The following is a 19,508-nucleotide window of genomic DNA, read 5'->3' as shown; positions in this document are numbered from 1 at the left end:
ACTCCACATATAGATGAAATTATATGGTATTTGTCTTTCTCTGTGTAAATTATTTCACTTAGCATAATATCCTCTAGGTCCATCCATGTTGCTGCAAATGGCAAGATTTCATTCTTTTTTATAGCTGAGTAATATTCCATTTTATGTATATACCACATTTTCTTTATCCATTCATCAGTCAATGGGCTTAGGTTGCTTCAATATCTTGGCTATTGTAAATAATACTGCAATAAACATCGGGGTGTATATATCTTTTTTTGAATTAGTGTTTTCATTTTCTTCGGGTGAATACCCAGAAGTGGAATTGCTAGATTGTATGGTATTTCTGTTTTTAATTTTCTGGGGAACCTCCATACTATTTTCCATAGTGGCTGCACCAGTTCACATTCCTGCCAATAGTGTGCAGGGTTCCCTTTTCTTTACATCCTCGCCAATGCCTATTATTTCTTATCTTTTTGATACTAGCTCTTCTGACAGGTGTGAGGCAATATCTCATTGTGGTTTTGATTTGCATTAGAAACACAACTGGATTTGTGTGGATTTTGTACCTTGCTACTTTGTGAAATTCATTTATTTATTGTTTTGGGGGGAATTTTAGGGTGTTGTACTTATAAAATCATGCATCTTTGAACAGAGATAATTTTAGTCTTTCCAATTTGGATGTCCTTTTTTTCCCCTTAGTTTGTTTAATTGTTCTGGCTAGAATTTCTAGTGCTATTTTGAGTAGCAGCTAAAGCAGGCATCCTTACCTTGTTGCTGAAATTACAGGAAAAGCTTTCTGTCTCTCATCACTGATTATGCTATTAGCTGTGTGATTTTCATATAAATGAAAATGTCTTTTATTATGTTGGGGTCGTTTCCTTCTACTCCTAGTTTGTTGAGTGTTTTCACCACAAAAGAGTGTCAAAATTTTGTCAAATGCTTTTTTGCATCAATTGAAGTGGAACATTGGGTTTTTTCGCCCATTCTGTTAGTGTCACATATAACATTAATTTTCATATGTTGAACCATGGTTACATACCAAGAATAAATCCTACTTGGTGTGCATTCTTTTGATATGCTCCTGGATTCAGTTTGCTAGTATTTTGATGAGGATTTTTGCATCAATATTCATAAGGGATATTGGCCTGTAGTTTTCTCTTCTGGTAGTGTCTTTGTTTGGCTTTGGTATGAGACAACAATAGTGTCATAGAAGAAGTTAGGATGTATTCCCCTCCTTTTCAGTTCTTTGAGTTTGAGGAGTATTGGTATTAGTTCTTTAACGTTTAGTAGAATTCACCAGTGAAACCATCAACTCCAGGGCTTTTCCTTGTCCAAAGTTTTTTTTTTAATTACTGATTTAACCTTACTAGTTATAGGTCTACTCCGATTTTCTATTTCTTGTTGGTTCAGTCTAGGTAGGTGTTCTGTTTCTAGGTATTTATCCATTCCATCTAGGTTATCCAATTAGTTAATTATCCAATTGTTCATGGTACTGTCTTTTAATCCTTTTTATTTCTATGGAATCAGTAGAAATGTCCCTAATTCATTCTCTCTTTTTTTTAAGATTTTATTTATTTATTTGAGAGAGAGAGAGTAATGAGCAAGCATGCGGTGGAGGAGGGTGAGGGAGGGGCAGAAGGAGAGGAAGAAGCAGACTCCTCACTGAGCAGGGAGCCCTACGAGGGGCTGGATTCCAGGACCCTGAGATCATGACCTGAGCAGAAGGCAGATGCTTAACCGACTGAGCCACCCAGGCAACCCCCACCCCCATTCATTTCTAACTAGCAATTTGAATCTTCTCTCTCTTTTTTCAGTCAATCCATATAATGGTTTCTCAATTTTGTTAATCTTTTTGAAGAAGCAACTTTTGGGTTTATTTATTTTCAGTATATTTTTCTCTTCCCTATTTTATTTATCTCTGTTTTAATCTTTATTATTTCCTTCCATCTGCCAGCTTTGGGTTGTTTGTTCTTTTGCTAGTTCCTCAGGTTGTGAAGTATGTGATTGGTTTGAGGTCTTTTTCTTTTTTTTTTTAAGATTTTATTTATTTATTTGAAAGAGAGAGAATGAGAGAGAGGGCATGATAGGGGGGAGAGTCAGAGGGAGAAGTAGACTCCCTGCTGAGCAGGGAGCCCCATGCAAGACTCGATCCCAGGATTCCAGGATCATAACGTGAGCCTAAGGCAGACACTTAACCAAATGAACCACCAGGGTGTCCCAAGGTCTTTTTCCTTTTTTTTTTTTTTAAGATTTTATTTATTTATTAGTCAGAGTGAGAGAGCACAAGCGGGGGGGGGGGTGCGGCAAGCAGAGGGAGAAGCAGGATCCCCGCTGAGCAAGGAGCCCGATGCAGGGCTCGATCCCAGGACGCTGGGATCATGACCTGATCTGAAGGCAGCGGTGCTATTTAACCAACTGAGCCGCCCAGCTGTCCCCTTTCTGCCTTTTTAATGTGTTTACAGATATAAATTTGCCCCTTAGCGCAGCCCTTACTGCTGGTATGCTGTCCTGTGTGTTGTGCATTAGTTTTCACTCATTGAAGTATTTTCTAATTTCCCTTGTGATTCTTTTTTGATCCATTAGTTGTTTGAGTGTTTTATTTAATTTCCACAAATTTGTGAATGTTCCAGCTTGTCTTCTGTTGTCTCTAAATGCTATTTTTTTTAAATTAATGCATCATATTTTTAAATATATTCTGCTGGTATTTAGGTTAAATGTTCTATCTGGAGGTTGAGGTAATTTTCATTGATCAATCAAGATACATTCCACACCTCCTGAGGTCAAGTTTCTCTATGGCAATGCTTGAAAGGTGAAAAGATATTTTAACTTACACCAGGCTTTAAGAAAGCTTTATGAAATTTATTTCTATATTTCCAGCATGCAACACAACAAAACTGAGGTATATTTAAGATGTAATACTAGAAACAGAAGAGAGAGAACCTAACTGTGGAAAAGACAAAGAAATAAGGGAAGGCTTCCTGGAGGAGATGACACATGAGCCAAGACTGTCCAACAGCAGGAAAGGAGTCAGAGAGAACAGCACCACTCTCCATTTTCCCAACTCTTTCTGTCCCTACCATGCCTCCACCTGAGGCCTTTCCCCACTAGTGAGATTCTGCCCCTCCCTGGACCCATGAAATATCACCTCCGCCTGAAGGCTTCATGTCCCCCTCCTCTTCCAGCTGCCAGCAGAATTGATTGCTTTCCCCTTAATATGACCACCCCTCTCTAAAGATCACTGAATCACCCCTTAGCATTGAGTCACATTTTATATATTCATATATATGTATGCATGTTTATTTATTTACCTTTTTCTTTTCCCTGTGAAAGGCCTACTGTTTAATGTTCAGAAATCATTTAGTTAAATCCTCTCCTTTCATAGGTGAGAACACCAAGGCCTAGAAAGGTTCTGTGACCAAGGTCACCTAACTCACAATTTGAAAAGATAGTTTTTATTTATTTATTTTTTAAAGATTTTGTTTGTTTATTTGACAGAGAGAGAGAGCAGGTACACAAGCAGGGGGAGTGGGAGAGAGAGAAGCAGGCCTCCCTCCCAGCAGGGAGCCCGATGTGGGGCTCGGCTCGATCCCAGGACCCTGGGATCATGACCTCAGCCGAAGGCAGACGCCCAATGACTGAGCCACCGAGGCGCCCCTGAAAAGATAGTTTTTAAAAATCCAGCCCTGAGGTGAAACGTTTTGAGAATAGCTAGAACCATGCCCATTAAATATACTGTCAAAGGTTCAAAATAGCTAAAGTAAAAACCAATGAACCACTAAAGTAATTAGTAAAAATTTATTGTGCACACACCAAAAATAGTTTGCAAACCGGGAGCTCTGGAACCAGAGCACGGAATGAGGCCCAGGGTATATCTTTATAAAGCTACTTGTGCCGTGAGAAAGCAGTGACTGTTTATTCTTCACGGATTGGCTGCAATGAGATTTTTCAGTGGTCCCTTCATATCATCCATGGGAACCAGTTCAAGTTTTGCTTATCATTTCCAGAAGCTCAAACAAGAAATGATCTAGGTCAACTTAGCCTTGCAAAATAAGCTAAATTATGCTTTGTTTGTATGATCATACTGGTTACTCTGCTTAGAATTTTCAAGGCTAGTCTCCGTTCGGTTTTGATTTTAATAGGCTCTATCTCTCAATAAATGCGAGAGAGCCCACGAAAGCTCCCCAATACGAAGCTGCGCTATCTGGGCGGCACTAGGACCCCGGGGGCTCCAGGTTAGCTCTCCCAGCCGGCGGGTGGTGGCGCGGGTTTAAGGACCGGCAGGAGCTGGAAGCAAGGGAAGGGCGAGGCGAGTGAGCAGGTAACGACGGTCGCGGCTGCCCTGCTCCGCCCCCGGGACCGCGCGGACCGAGGCGGGCGAGCGGGGAGTGGGAGTCGGGCGGCGCCACCTCCCCCCCCCGCCTCCCCCCGGCTCAGCGCCGCCGCTCCCCTTTCCTGCCGCGGGGACGCTGAGGGCACCGGCTGTCTCCCGGGGCGCGGCGCCTGGTGGACAGGCACATCGTAAACGGGAAAGGAGAGCGCGCACTTCCGCGGGGACCGGGAAAGACATGCCGCTGACCGAGCTGGGGCGGTGGCCACGCCGGAAAAAGGCCGACGCGGGTCGGGAAGAGGGCGCGCGGCCGAGGGGCGGGGAGCGTTGGCGGGAGGCCGGGCGGGGGCGTGGCCACGCGCGCTGGGCTGGGCGTGTGGGCGGGGCTTGTCGGCGGGGGGCGGGGGGCAGGAAGGGGAAGCTGGGGCTGGGGCTGGGGTTGAGGGGCGGGGGAGGGCGAGGGCAGGACCAGAAGGGGCTGAGCCCCCGAGGAGAGGAGAGGTCGCCGGGAGCACGCAGGCCAGCACCTGGTTGGCCGTGGGGGCGTGGGGAGCCCAGGAGGCAGGGGTGCAGGCGTGGCCCGTGGGACAGAGAGGTGCCGACAGAGCCTCCCAGCACAGCACCGCCTCCGGGCGATGTAGGAAGAAACGCTGGTGGGGAAGATGGGTCTGAGATGTCTGTGGGACAACAGGTGGCCGGTTACTATAAATGTCTGGAGCCCATGAGAAGGCGCTGAGATCATTTAGGAGAGCGGATCCCGGGAGACGAGAGCAAAGGACTGCACCTCAGGAACCTGGGCAGTTGTGATGTTGGCTAATAGAGAAAGAGCCTGGGAAGGAAACCTGAAAGTGAAGAGCAGGTATTAGGAGAAATGGACAGAGAATTGTTCCAGAAACTGAGGTTAAGAAGGTGACCTAGGGCGCCTGGGTGGCTCAGTTGGTTAAGCGACTGCCTTCGGCTCAGGTCATGATCCTGGAGTCCTGGGATCGAGTCCCGCATGGGGCTCCCTGCTCAGCGGGGAGTCTGCTTCTCCCTCTGACCCTCCCCCCGCTCATGTGCTCTCTCTCTCTCTCATTCTCGCTCTCTCAAATAAATAAATAAAATCTTAAAAAAAAAAAAAGAAGGTGACCTAAACCAATGGTAGCAATGACTTCAGAAGATGAAGGAAAGGCAGGTTGAAGTGTGGGTTTGGAAATCAGGGAGACATGGGGAGAGCAGGCTGGTTCCAGGACGGGGAGCAGGAGTAGGACCAGGACGGGCTGAGAAGTAAGGGAGGTGAGGATGAGTGTGGAGCCTAAGATCCTTGGGGGCTGAGATGGCATTTGACTTGTCTTGATTTCCCATCGCTGGTAGAGTAGTGTTTGAGCTGAATTGTGCTGTTCTTTTAGGAAGTCTGAGTATGAAGGGAAGAGAGAGCTGAGATGTGCGCTGAGTCAAGAAGACTGTTCAAGGCTTCTTTCTGTCAACTTGTACAGAGGAGGAGACTGGGTACACCAACTTGAGGAGACCAGAGACAATAGCAGTGAGGGGTGGAGGAGTGAGCTGTGAACAAAAACAAGGACTCTTGTCACAGAGACAAAGGAAAAGATGAAGGGTGGGAGAAGGGACAGGCTGTGTATGTGTGTGACAGCTTTTGTTTCCTCTTTCGTTGGGAAAGTGGAAGGCAAGGTCGTCTGCTAAGAATGAGATGGTGGACAAATTGGATAGGAATTAAGAGAGTAACATCGTTTAAAAGGCAAATTGCTGAGGTAATTAGGTGAGAGAAATGCCCAAAGACAAGTCGTGGGAATGGTAAATTGTTGGGGGCCTTATACAAGATTTTGTAGGGTCACAGATCTGCTAAATGGCATCATTTTCTCTAGCAGTGATCAGCTGCTGGATAGCAGATAGCAGAGAGTGCTGCATGCCAGCCCAAGGAGTTTGGGTTTATCTTCTAGGCCACCAGGTCCCAAGTCCTGCTCACCAGAATCTCCTAGAAATCTTCCCTAAAGCACAGATTCTGCAGAATCACTGCTGCCCAGAGATTCAGATCCTGAGTGGGTGTTGAGGTCTGGAAATCTGTATTTTTCATTAGCTCCCTACTGATTCCCATGTAGCCAGGTAAGAGTTGGCAGATCCTGAAGACTTCTTCCATCTTGTTGAGGTATAATTGACAAATAGGAATTATATATATTAATTGTATATATTTAAGGTGTTCCACTTGATGCTTTGATATATGTATACATTGTGAAATGATCGCACAATCAAGGTAATTAACATATCCATCACTTCACAGGGTAGCCAGAGTCTTTGTGTGTGTGTATGTTGAGAACACTTGAGATCTACCCTCAACAAATTTCAAGTATGCAATACAACATTGTTAACTATATCACCACGCTGTACCTAAGATCTCCAGAACGTATTCATCTTGGATAATCGAAGATTTCTACCCTTTGACCAATAGCTCCCCATTCCTACTTCCCCCTAGCCCCTAGTTACCACCATTCTACTCTCTGCCTCTATGAGTTTAACTATCTTAGATTCCACATGTGAGATCATGCAGTATTTGTCTTTCTGTGTCTGCCTTATTTTACTTAGCATAATGTTTGCTATATAGCTAATTAGCATGTGTATTCTGTATAATATATAACATTTTAATATATATACAATATATTATGTATCTATTATATATGTATTCATACATATATACCATGGATATATATACTCAGAAGTGGGTTTGCTGGATCATATGGTAGTTCTATTTTTAATTTTTTGAGGACCCTCCATACTGTTTTCCATAATGGCTGTACCAATTTACATTCCTACTACCAGTGTACAAGGATTGCCTTTTCTCCACATCCTCAGCAACACTAATTTTTGTCTTTTGATAATAGCCATCCTAACAGGTATGAGATGATATCTCTCCTCATATGTCAAGGAGATTTCCCCCTATGTTTTCTTCTAGGATTTTATGGTTTCAAGTCTTACGTTTAAGTCTTTAATCTATTTTGAGTTGATTTTTGCATATGGTGCGAGACAAGGGCCCAGTTTCATTCTTCTGCATATAGATATCCAATTTTCCCAACAATATTTATTGAAGAGACTCTCCTTTCCCCATTGAGTGTTTTTGAAACTCTTGTTGAAGACCAACTGACCATAGATAGATGCATAGATGCACTGATTTAGTTCTGGGCCCTCTATTCTGTTCCATTTTCCTATATGTCTGTTTTTTCACCAGTACCATACTGTTTTGATTGTAATGTATTTTGAAATTAGGCAAGGCCTCTCTCCCATGGGGCTGGAGGGTCCCTTTTCTCTTAGCCAGGGCTGGAGGCCAAGATCAGCCCTTGAGGGTCATTGTCAGGGTTGCCACAGGCTGGCAGCCTTGTTTTCCTGCCTCAGACATCTGGAGTTGCTGGAAACTCCCACTTGGTCTACACCAGGCATGCTAGCCCTACAGCCAGAGTAGGGGCTGAAGTGACAACATGGGGCCTCTGGCTCTCCTTAGTTAGTGCCAGGCTCTCATGAGTTGATCCTGGCCTGTGTTGCCCCAAAAGTAACTTGGCCCCCTGCCTACCCCATAGGCAACACCTAACAAACACCTAAACAGATAGTCATCTACCACAAAGATGCCTGTGAGGGAGTGGGGCCTCTCACCTCTTGCTCTCCTACTGAACAACTTCTTTGGCTCTTGGGGGATATCACTGGAAGAGGAGAGGGTATCCAAAAGTGGGGACTTCTGTGTAGAAGGGGCATCCAAGGCCACCTAACTCAGGGAGGATCACCATTTTTCCCTGTGTGATTAGCTTGGGTGTTGCCAGGCCACTCCATCTACCCACTCAGGTACCCCTAGAAAAGACACTCAGGGCTGTCTCCTACACAGAGTTCCGTACAGGATTGTGAGGCGTGGGGTGGTGAAGAAGAGCTGTGAGTGGGTGCTGGAGAAGAAGGAGCACCACAGGCATCAGAGCAAAGAGGTTAGACCTGACAGTACACTGGCCGAAGTGCAAGCCCCACTTCTAAGCAGTTAGCTGCATCTAATTGGACAGCTTGGGCTCCACACAGTTGCAAATGGGAAGTTTTCTGTGTTGAAGTGCCTACTTCATCAGCTGACAAAGTAATGTTTTAGAAAAGTTTTCAAGTTCTAACAGTTTTTCTTTTTTCTTTTTTTTTTAAAGATTTTATTTATTTATTTGACAGAGAATGAGAGATAGAGAGCACAAGAGGGAAGAGGGTCAGAGGGAGAAGCAGACTCCCTGCTGAGCAGGGAGCCCGATGTGGGACTCGATCCCGGGACTCCAGGATCATGACCTGAGCCGAAGGCAGTTGCTTAACTAACTGAGCCACCCAGGCGCCCCTCTAACAGTTTTTCTTAACTAATAAAAGTTCTGAAAGCATTTTATTTCATTCTAAAAGCAATAAATCACTTTCTGTGGGAAAAAAAAAAGGAAATGTGATGCCTCCAGCTTTGTTCTTATTGCTCAAGATTGTTTTGTCTATTTGGGGTCTTCTGTGTTTCATGTAATTAAGATTATTTTTTCTAGGGGTACCTGGGTGGCTCAGTCGGTTAATTGTCTGCCTTTGGCCCAGGCCATGATCCTGCTCATCCAGGAGTCTGCTTCTCCCTCTCTCTCTGCTGCTCCCCCTGCTTGTGCTCTCCATCAAATAAATAAATAAAATTTAAAAAAAAAGATTTTTTTTCGATTTCTATAAAGAATTCCATTGGGATTTAGGAATTGCACTGAATCTGTAAATTACCTTAGTAGTCTGGACCAATCCATCCTTCCAATCCATGAACATTGAGGTCTTTTCTTTTATCTGTGTCTGCGTGGATTTCCTTCATCAATGTTTTAGAATTTTCAGTGGACAAATTTTTCATCTCTTTGGTTAAGTTTATTCCTAAGTATTTTAGTCTTTTTGTTGCTATGTGATTAGGATTGTTTCCTTAATTTTCTTTTCAGAGAGTTCATTTTTAGTGTATAGAAACATCACTGATTTTCACACATTGATTTTGTTTCCTACTACTTTACTGGATTCATTTATTAGTTCTAATAGTTTTGTTGTTGTTGAGTCTTTGGAGTTTTCTACATATATGATCATGTCATCTGAAAACAGATAAATTTATTTCTTCCTTTCTGTTTTGAATGCCTTTCATTTCTTTTTCTTGTCTAATTGCTCTGGCTAGGATTTCCAGTACTATGTTGAATAGAAGTGGCAAGAGTGGGCATCCTTGCCTTGTACCAGACCTTAGAAGAAAAGCTTTCAGGTTTTCTTCATTCATTATGTTAGCTGTGGGCTTTTAATATATGGCCTTTATTGTGTTGAGGTAAGTTCCTCTATATCTATTTTGCTGATAGTGTTTATCCCAAATGGATGTTGTCGAATGCTTTTTCTGTGTCTATTCATCTATCGTGAGATGCTCATGTTTATCTTTCATTCTGTTAATATGATGTGTCACATTAATTGATTTTGCCATTATTGAGCCATCTTTTCATCCCACAGATAAATCCCACTTGGTCATGATATATAATCCTTTTAATGTGCTGTTGAATTGGTCTGCTAATATTCTACTGAGTATTTTAGCATCTGTGTTCATTAGGGATATTGGTCTGTGGTTTTCTTTTCTTGTGTTATCTTTGTCTAGCTTTTGGTATTAGGGTGTTGCTGGACTCATAAATGGTTTGGAAGTGTTCCCTCTATTTTTTGGAAGAGTTTTAGATGGATTGGTTTTAATTCTTCTTTGAATGTTTGGTAGAATTCATCCATTAAGCCATCTGGTCCTGGGCTTTTCTTTGTTGGAAGGTTTTTAATTATTCCTTCAATTTTCTTATTTGTTATTGGTCTGTTCAGGCTTTCTATTTCTTCTTGATTCCATTTTGTTATACATTTCTGTATAACACAAATGTATATTCTGACCCTGGGATCATGACCTGAGTCAAAGGCAGCCGCTTAACCAAATGAGCCACCCAGGCGTCTCTAAAGTAAGTTTCTTGATGTGGATAGAACTGGAGGGTATTATGCTGAGTGAAATAAGTCAATCAGAGAAAGACAATTATCATACGGTTTCACTCATGTGAAATATAAGAAACAGGGCAGAGGACTGTAGGGGAAGGGAGGGAAAACAGAATGGGAAGTCATCAGAGGGAGAAAAAATATGAGAGACTCTTTTTTTTTTAAAAGATTTTATTTATTTATGAGAGACAGAGAGAGAGAGAGAGAGAGAGAGGCAGAGGGAGAAGCAGGCTCCCAAGGAGCAGGGAGCCCAATGTGGGACCCGATCCCAGGACTCTGGGATCATGACCTGAGCTGAAGGCAGACGCTTAACCATCTGAGCCACCCAGGCACCCCAACATGAAAGACTCTTAACTCCAGGAAACAAACTGAGGGTTGCTGGAGGGGAGGTGGGTGGGGAGATGGGGTAATTGGGTGATGAGCATTTAGGAGGGCATGTGATACGATGAGCACTGGGTGTTATATGCAATTGATAAATTATTAAACACTATATCTGAAACTGAAAATGTACTATAAGTTGGCTAATTGAATTAAAATTTTAAGAAAAAGTAATAAAGTAATTTTCTAATAGACAGCATATAGTTGGATCTTGGATTTTTTATCCATTCAGTCACTCTATGTCTTTTGATTGGGGAGTTAAACGATTTACATCTACAGTAATTATTGATTGAGAAGGATTTAATATTACCATTTTGTTAACCGTTTTCTGTTTGTCTTATAGTTCTTTGTCCCTCTTTTTCTCTGTCTTCCTTTGTGTGGGTTTTTTTTTTTTTTTTGTATTGATAGGCTTTAGTTCTTTTTCTTTTGTGTAGCTTCTATAGGTATTTTCTTTGTAGTTATAGTGGGGCTTATATAAATACCTTCTAGCTATAACACTCTCTTTTAAGCTGATAACAACTTAACGTGACTTGCATACAAGAACTCTACACTTTTACCTCTCCCCTACCCCCATATATGTTACTGATGTCACAATTTACATCTATTTATATTGTATATCCATTAATATGATTTTAGTTATAGTTACTTTAGTGCTTTTGTCTTTTTTTCACTAGATTTAAAAATGATCTGCTCATCAATGTTACAGTGATACAGCATTCCATATTTGTCTATATTTTCACCTTTACTAATGTGTTTCTTACTTTCTTAAGTTATCATTTTGCTGTTAGCATCCTTTCATTTCACCTCGTTCTAACATTTCCTATAAGGCAGGTCTTAGTGGTGATGGACTCCCTTAGTTTGTCTGAGAAAGTCTTTATCTTCCCTTCATTTTTGAAGGACAGTTTTTGCTGAATATAGCATTCTTGGTTGGCAGGATTTGTTTTCTTTCAGCACTTTATATATATCATCCCACTCTTTTGGCCTGCAATGTTTCTGCTGAAAAATCTACTGATAGTTTTATTGGGGTTTCCTAGTATGTGACAAGTTGCTTTTTTCCTGCTGCTTTCAAAATTCTCCCTTTGTCTTTGACTTTGATAATTTAATTATAATGCGCTTCAGTGTGGGTTTCTTTGGGTACATCTCCTTTAATATTCTTTAGGCTCCTTGGATCTTTAGGCTTCCCCAGATTTGGGAAGTTTTCAACATTATTTCTTTGAATAAGCATTCTGCCCCTTTCTCTCTCTCTCTCTTCTTCCTCTGAGACTCCCATCATGTTTATATTGGTCAATTTGATGATGTCCCCAGTCCCTTAAGCTATCTTCACTCTTTTCATTCTTTTTTCTTTTGGTTCCTCTGACTGGATGACTTCCAGTGACTCGTTTTCAATTTCACTAATACTTTCTTCTACTTGATCTAGTCTGCTGTTGAACACCTCTGTTGAATTTTTCAGTTCAGTTATTGTATTCTTCAACTTTATGATTTCTGTTTGGTACTTTAAAATTTTTCTAACTCTTTGTTGAAATTCTCACTTTGTTCATGCATTGCTCTCCTAACTTCAGTGAGCATCTTAATGATAATTATTTTGAATTCTTGGGTAAATGATTTTACCCAAGATTTTACTTTGATTTTGATTGTTGGGTAAATCACATTTCTATTTCATTAGGATTGATTTTAAGAAATTTATGTTATTTTTTTGTTTGGAACATAGTTCCCTGCTTCTTCATTTTCCTTGACTCTGTGTTGGTGTCTGTGCATTAGACAAAACAGCCACATCTCCTAGTCTTCATGGACTGGCCTCATACAGGAGAAGACCCTTACCAATCATCCCAACCAAAGATTATGGTTGTCTTTCAGATCTCTGTATGTGTTTCCAAACCATTGTCTGTGTACTTAGCAGCCACCAGGAATCTAGAGTGTGAAAGTCCTGTCAGTGCCCCGAGACAGGTGAGATAGAAGCCAACTCCTTGAGTAGCAGCTGAAAAAGTTGGGTGCTGCATATGTGATCCAATTCCTTCTTTCCTCAGGGACAATCTGGGAGCTAGAGTTTATCACCCACTCATTCTGCACTGAGCCAAGGAGAAGAGCTGTGACAAATACCTGCATTCTTGTTCAGACCACATACTTTTAGACCATTGCTTTGCTCTCTGTAGTTCCCAGGGGCCTAGTGAATTTCAATCCCTGTCGGTTCTCAAAGACTGGTGAATTGGAAGCCAGTCTCTCCAGTAGCACCTGGAAAAGTTGGGGGGCTAGATGTGTAGTCCAACTCCTTCCAGGGAGAAGCTGGATGCTGGGCTTTATCACTGAAGTGAACTGAGGGAGAAGGAGCCATAAGAAGAACCCATAAACCTATTCAAAACCACCACTTGTTCTCTGTTGTCCCCAGGAGACTAGCAAATTCCAGGCCCTCTCCTATGGACAGGCTAGTTAGAAGCCAGACCCTCAGTCAACAGCTAGAAAAGTCAGGGTGCTAGATGCACAGTCTAATTCCTTCCAGGGAGAAGCTGGGAGCTGGGTTTTATCACCTGCTCACTCTGTGCTGAGCCAGGGAGAGGAGCTATAGGAAGTGCTTGCACACCCATTCAGTTTAGTTTTTTGTGATATTTTCTCACTCTCCTGGTATGCACAAGGCAAAAATATAACAGGGAACAATGGTCATGGGTATAGTTACTGTACCTTTACCTGACCCAGCTGCACCCTAGAGTATTTGTGCACAAAGTAGAAAAGGAAGAACTAAATTATTAAGGAGCTAGAAGCTCTGTTTTGGGAAACTGCTCTGAATTTTCTCTAGGGACACAATGGACACTTTCTGCCCTCTGGAGGGAGCTATCCAAAAGAAGAAACTGCACTTGGAAATTGACCTATGAGCAGCACAGAAGATGAAGAAGAAGGAAAGGGGCCATCAAGCAGAGAAATGTGGAGGTACAGATAACATCTGACTGTTTTGGGGATTCTTCAAGGAGCCTGAGAAGACATATTGCAGAAGAGGAACTTAAAGGACTAGTATGCCTACTGATGAAGCATGTAGGGGCTCAGAATACTGGGTTTGGGGATAGCACTATAAATATGAAGATTTTGTTGGACTTTTGTAGAAAAAATATTTAAATTATTTAAAGAATAAGCCATATCAAACTTGCTTAATTTCCTTCATTTAAAAAAAAGTTATTAGATTCATATAACAAGAGAATGCTATTGTCTGTATATTTAATTTTAAGAAATTATTTGAGCAAATTTTTCATCCTTTTAATCAAGATAAACATTGAAAACATAGGTCATTTCACAGCTGGTTATATATTCTTTGTCCAAAGGCTATTACTCACTGACTTACAGTTAAAATTTCTTTTTTTTTTTACAGTTAAAATTTCTGCTAAATGTGCCACAAAGTACTGCGTTGTCTCTCTCCCATTCTTCTCAATCCTTATTATATAATTCAAGGTCATGAATATTCCATTTGAAGGTTTATTTCCATCTGTTCAGTACCACCCATATCTCCTAGCCTAATTATATCATTTATATTTTAAACATCTAGAAATCAACTCTATAACAAAAATGTCTAAGAAATAATAATCTCATATGCCATTAGCTCTTTTTCCTTTTTACAATTCTTAGTCAAGCCTAAAGCGAACACCTCCCCTTTGAAGAATGGCCCCTACAGCACCTCAGCCTTCTTGTATACTATGTGACAGATTTCTATCCAGGCCACATTCAACCCCACTGGTTCCTGAGTGGACAGGAGGAAAACAGCTAGGGTTATGTCCACCAACCTGGTCCATAATAAAGACTGGATCTTCCAGATCCTGGTGATGCTGGCAATGACCCTTCAGCAGGGAGATGGCTGGACCTGCCAAGTGGAGCACCCCAGCCTGGATGGTCCTGTCACTGTGGAGTGGAGTGAGTTATTCCCTGATAACCATGTAGACTCCAAATTCTGAGAACAGGGGATGTTCTAGCTCTGGGGTCCACTCATCTTGTCATGTGTCTATACACTGGGGTCATTTCTACCCCCATCTTTTTCCTAGAGAAGTCCCTGAGAATAGTTCAGAGCTGGGGCAGCAGAGACTTGGCCACCCTGACCTAGGGGATGCTAAGGATTCATAGGTCTCTGCTCTTGTCAGAAAACCTAGGAAACTCAGATGCCTTCCCGAATTACCCTCACACATGGGAACTGTTCTCTGCCTTCGGTCTTTTAGCTTAGTGAGTTATTTTGAGAGGCAGCTACCAGAATTAGCATGTGTGTCCTTTTTGAAGTCACAGCCTAATTTCCAGAACTTGGGGGTCCTTTCTAAATTTCCTCCTTCTCCAAGGTATGTATCTGTCATAGCCTTCATATTGGAGTTCTACATCAGGTCCCAGAATCTCAGATAGTACCTGAGGGGGATGCAGCAGGTAGAGGTGAGACTGACTCCAGTCTGTGTTTCCCGGAGGCACACTGATTCTGCCCAGAGGAACGCTGGCTGGAATCTCAAGCTTTGTGCTGGGGCTCATCTTCCTTGTAGTGGGCATCTTAGTGCGAATGAGGAGCAAGAAAGGTAAGAAAACCTGAGAGGTGGCTGAGGTTTGCTTTCCCCTTACTCACCCATCTTCCATGATAAGGAACTGACACAGAAAAGCAATGCCAGAGAATCCTGGAGGCCACTGAAATCAGATTGTCAGGGAGCAAAAACAGCCTCGAGGGAGAGAGAAATTCCCAGGCTGGAATCTTATCTCAACCAGACGCATGGGGGCTGCAGATACTCAGGTCATGCCTGAGTTCATTTAGTATGGATTAGTCTTCAACCAGCCCCTGCCTTACTTCCCAGGGATCAGACCATGGCAATGGAAATGAGATTGGAAAGTTTATCTAATTGTCTAAGATGCTTTTAATGGCTGAAGACATTCCTTTTCTCCTTTCATTTTCACATAACGACAATCTTGAAAACCAAGTAATATTCCTGCTTTGTTTTTCTTGGGGGGTGGGTTGCAGAAAGTCCTTTCTTTCTTTCTTTTTTTTTTAAGATTTTATTTATTTATTTACTTATTTATTTATTTTAAAGATTTTATTTACTTATTTGACAGAGAGAGATAGCAAGAGCAGGAACACAAGCAGGGGGAGTGGGAGAGGGAGAAGCAAGCTCCCCCCTCAGGAGGGAGCCCGATGCGGGACTCAATCCCAGGACCCTGGGATCATGACCTGAGCCAAAGGCAGACGCTTAACGACTGAGCCACCCAGGTGCCCCGCAGAAAGTCCTTTCATTGCACCGTGACTCTAAATCATCTACTGGGAGAGGGTCTCAGGCCTGAGCCTCTCTTTAAACTTCAGCCGGTTAGCAAGTGTGGAAAACGAGCGTTACTTTATTCCACTGATGAAGGAAGCCCAGAAAAATTCTTATTTTTCATCAGGCTGAGACTCAGTCTGTCACCAAATTTTTCTTTCCTGAGCCTTAAAGGAAGAGAAATCAGCAACCTGAGATAACTTTTCCTTTTACCTCTGCAGGTTCCTGATCTGACCCAAAGACCTCCGTGTGCCCCGGAACAAGCATTTTTCTATCTTTCCTCAGTCCTAGAGGCTGGTTCTGGGACAGACTTCAGCCTCCCAAGAGTATGTTACTACTAAGTAACTGAAACTAGTTTCTATAGTTGTTCTTTGATTCCATGCACACTTTCTCTCAGGGCCCCTATCCAAGTTCCCTTCTTATAGTTCCATAAATAATAAAAGGTCAATGTTATTGTCTGTTTTCTCTTAAGAATATGCACCAAGTCATCTCTGCCATTGCTTTTGTTTGAGGATTTTTGTAAACAATAGGAGTTCATGAAGAGGTTCATTGTTGTGTATACACAGGCAAGAAGGAAAGCATGAAAAGGGGATATCCTAACTCTTGGGAAAGGTGGCAGATTGGACATGGACCTCCTCTGAATTCACCCTCTATCTTTGGGCTGTCCCAAAGATAGTGATTTGTGTTTGCTACTTTTATCCCTGTAGGTCTGGGACCATTCTTAGTTATTCAAGGATGAGCAGATGGTGAATTTTGTGTTATATGACCTATATTCACACAGCACTGATTCAACATATAACTTAAAAAGAGCGTGTTTTACCATTACCGTTAAGAAATCAAATTAAGGGGTGCCTGGGTGGCTCAGCTGATTGAGCGTCTGACTCTTGATTTTGGCTCAGGTCACAATCTCAGTCCTGGGATGGAGCCCTGCATCAGGCTCCCCGCTCAGTGGGATGTCTGCTTGAGGAGTCTCTCTCTCCTTCTCCCTCTGCCCCTCCCCCTAAAGTAAATAAATAAATCTTTTTTAAAAAGAAATCAAGTTAAGATCAGAATTTAAAATTGGAAATATAATGTAATAAACTTAAGCCCTTTGTTTTGCATACCATGATAAATAGTCCTTGACCAAACAAGGCTTAGCCTTTTTAATGCAACAAGTTATAGAAGATACAGGTTTATCCTTTAAGTCTGTAGTCATCAGACCATCCAGGCCTCCTGTCCTCGTAATTCACACAGTGTTAAAATGCTCAAAGCAGTAGATGCAGTTCTCTTTTTTAAACTTAGGTCTGCTTTTACAATCCAAAATGATTTTGGGTTTTCTGTTTCATATGAAATTATCCTGAAAGTTGAGATAAGTTCTAAGTGGTCCTTTTTGCATAAACTATGAATTATTACCTCCTGAGTCACATACTGAGCGCTCAGAAGATCTCTGACGCACGGAGGTGGTGCCTCCTCTCTCCTTACAAGCAGCCCCGGCATCTTGTTCGTCCCCTGGCCCCGCCCCCGGCCCCGCCCCCTGTTCTTCCCTCTGCTTGCTCCCCGCCCACTGCACCCCTCCCATCTGGCCTTGCGTGGGACCAGCTGCCTTCGTTTCCAAGAGAGGCTGAGGGTGCAGACTTGGGTGTTACTAAGCCAGGAGTAAGCATAGCTGGGGTCTGCAGAAAGGATGGGATGATTAAGTGAGGGAGCCCAGGAAGAGAGGCGCTGAGCATGGCGAATAAACCGTGACTCCCATAACCTGTTATGTGTGTGCATTGCTTCATTTAACCCTCATAACTCAAAGGTTTTTTTTCTTTTCCTTATGTCTTCCAGGTACATCTGCAGTGGCTGCCGTGAGGCAGACAGTGGGGAGAGAATGAGGCAGAGCAGGAGACAATGAGGCAGACAGTGGGGAGAGAATGAGGCAGAGCAGGAGACAATGAGGCAGACAGTGGGGAGAGAATGAGGCAGAGCAGGAGAGAATGAGGCAGACAGTGGGGAGAGAATGAGGCAGAGCAGAGCAGGATTCAGAGGAGCTCTGAATCCAGGACTTATTTCCCTATCTGGTGGAGGGAGAAGGGGTGGAGGTGAAACAGCTCAGCGGGGCTCAGCCAACCAGAAAATGTCAGAAGGAGCATCTTAGTGTCTGGGAAAGAGGCGAGAAACGACGCGGCTGAGAAAGTCCCAACCTATGTGGGGTTCAGGGATAAGAGGAAGAGAACAAAAATGGAGACATGATAATCACCTTCTTTTTAATGGGATTGATTGGAAATACGTCTTTGAAATTGATCCTGGAACATTTTTTATTTGTAGTAACTTTTGTGAATGGATAATTTTCTTCATAATTTCATGTTGATTTTTTGTATCATATAAGAATTCCCTTGATTGTTATTAAGTAATGTTATATTTTACCCTTTCATTCCTTTGATAATTTTGGAGGAATCTGATAATATTTAATCAAAAATTTCCAGACATATAATCAGAATGCAAAAAATATTAACTATTTCACTTCTAATTATTCTTTTTATTTCTTCTTGCAGTTTTTATCTTTTTATACGAGATTTCTCTAATATTTTACCACTTAGTGTAAAATTAACTTTGCTTTATAAATTCTTTTTTTATATATAAATTTGATGTCTTTTCATAAATTTGTGTAGAACTGTAGTAAAAGCCCCTGATACTTATTAACAAAGTGATAGAACTTATATTGTTAAAATTAATTGTGTTTTGTATTTATTCAACTGTTTTTCTGTTTTTAATTAGCCTTGCAGTATAATAATGAACATTTCTTGATTCCTTACTATGCGCCAGCTCTGTTTTAAGAGACTTACAAATACTGAGTATTATCCCAATTAGATTTCCCAATAAACCAATGACATAGGCTCCATAATAATCTCCATTCTACATGAGAGGAAACTAGTCATAGTGGGTTAAAAAAAAAATCAGAAACACATATCAGAACCACCTATAAATTAGCAAGGGATCATTTGGTGTTTACAAATTCTGCCCCCTGCCAAAATATTGAAATGCAAAGAAAGGATGGACCCCAGAGTTTAAAGGTAGGGAGTCTAATCCCCCTAGATCTTCAACACACTGCTTAGGACTGCTCTATCCCAGAACATGTCTGTGCAAGGGAGATGGCGTTCACCATGGAGTGGGAATGACATTCGTTGGGATCTGTTCCTAGGGAGGAAAACACATAAGCAATCAAACCTTATGACTCACCCAGTTGCTCAAAATGAGGATCCCTTTCCTTATACTGTCTTCAATGAATCTTACACCTTAAAGAATTATGTGCTTTATACCAAACTTCTGTCTAGTGAATGACAATTCCTGCTTATTGGTTCCCTTTTTCAGAATCTGGCCACACCCAGGGGTTAAGGAAGGCTGCCCAAGTTCATCATCTCTAATATTTTAATATTATAGCATATAGTATATAAATTAATATATTAATAATATATTAATATATTTTAGGAGTGGGGCCCATTTAGTGAGAGCTGTTCTGACTGCAAGTCTCTCAGCCCCCATCCTTTCCCAGGCTCCAGGATGGTGGTCCCGAGGATCACTGGGGTCCCAGGGATGGCCGCTCTCATGATGTCCTTGGT

The 19,508-nt window shown here is 42.0% G+C and overlaps 1 long non-coding RNA gene and 1 other non-coding gene across 2 annotated transcripts; both read left to right on the top strand.

Annotated features, from left to right (window-relative positions):
* Positions 1-4,214: 4,214 nt before the first annotated feature.
* LOC114222275 (uncharacterized) lies at positions 4,215-18,380 on the top strand. The gene is made up of 4 exons (XR_003611897.2): positions 4,215-4,300; positions 13,467-13,597; positions 14,470-14,566; positions 16,149-18,380. It is a non-coding gene; the product is annotated as an uncharacterized LOC114222275 (long non-coding RNA).
* On the top strand, positions 7,569-7,696 carry LOC114222292 (small Cajal body-specific RNA 20). The gene has a single exon (XR_003611904.1).
* Positions 18,381-19,508: the final 1,128 nt, after the last annotated feature.

The sequence above is a fragment of the Eumetopias jubatus genome, unplaced genomic scaffold, assembly GCF_037043125.1.
Source record: "Eumetopias jubatus isolate StellerSeaLion01/CBP00866 unplaced genomic scaffold, mEumJub1_p1.0 scaffold_6, whole genome shotgun sequence".
Taxonomy (NCBI): Eukaryota; Metazoa; Chordata; class Mammalia; order Carnivora; family Otariidae; genus Eumetopias; species Eumetopias jubatus.
This window is presented reverse-complemented; position numbering and strand designations above follow the sequence as displayed.